Source organism: Plectropomus leopardus, unplaced genomic scaffold (genome assembly GCF_008729295.1).
Source record: "Plectropomus leopardus isolate mb unplaced genomic scaffold, YSFRI_Pleo_2.0 unplaced_scaffold61322, whole genome shotgun sequence".
In the NCBI taxonomy this organism is placed as follows: Eukaryota; Metazoa; Chordata; class Actinopteri; order Perciformes; family Serranidae; genus Plectropomus; species Plectropomus leopardus.
Genome location: NW_024667425.1, coordinates 1 through 818, shown reverse-complemented (window position 1 = coordinate 818; position 818 = coordinate 1). Strand labels below are relative to the sequence as shown.

The 818-nt window shown below is 45.5% G+C and overlaps 1 non-coding gene across 1 annotated transcript; it reads right to left on the bottom strand.

Moving 5' to 3' along the window:
* Positions 1 to 168: 168 nt before the first annotated feature.
* On the bottom strand, positions 169 to 241 carry trnav-aac. Its single transcript has one exon. It is a non-coding gene; the product is annotated as a tRNA-Val (tRNA).
* Positions 242 to 818: the final 577 nt, after the last annotated feature.

Sequence of the window (818 nt, the reverse complement as noted above, 5' to 3'; positions counted from 1 at the left end):
GAATCAAGTAGATGGTTGTCGCTAGGCCTGCACTTCCAGGCAAGTCTATCTGAAAAGAAATATCATTTATATGAGCGGGAATCTCTTGATCATCTCTCGCAGCAGGAGCTAGTCATTCGGTGTCAGGAAATGTGTGATGTTTGAAACATGACAATGAAAATATCTTATTGTCTCCGCCCAGTCTCGAACCGGGGACCTTTCGCGTGTTAGGCGAACGTGATAACCACTACACTACGGAAACTTGATGTCTAGCTTTGTGCTGCATCAAGTGAAAATCAGATATTAGTCGTCCATGCTTGGTTAATAACTGCTGAAAGTGACCTATGGTAAAAGATTGCATTGTGGCTGTGGGTAATACAACCATGTGAGCATTGGTGGTTCAATTCTCAACTGCCATGCAGGAGGCCTTTTGGCAAGACTGAAATTGCGGTGTCAGGTTTGTTATGTAGCACATAATTGCTTTCAAAAAATAATTAGGAGAAAACAGCCCAAATTTCCTTGCAGTTCTCGTGTCTAGGCTGCTCATTTCGACAGGTAAGACACACTTTTGGCCCTGACACACTGAGCCCACGGTCGTCCGACGCTCAATGTCGGACTGTTGGTGAGCATTTGTCGACCTAGGTTTGGCTGTGTCAGCCATTGACGGGCCTTGTCCTTGTACGGGGAAAATTAAAAAAAATCATGGTCAGGCTGAGCCTTGCAAACACATATAACCCTTACCTGGGAGGGAATAAATCTGGCAGAGTGGTGCACAGAGAAGTACCTCCTGCTCAACATCAGCTGAACCACTGAGGCGACTGTTGATTGTAGAAAGAAGG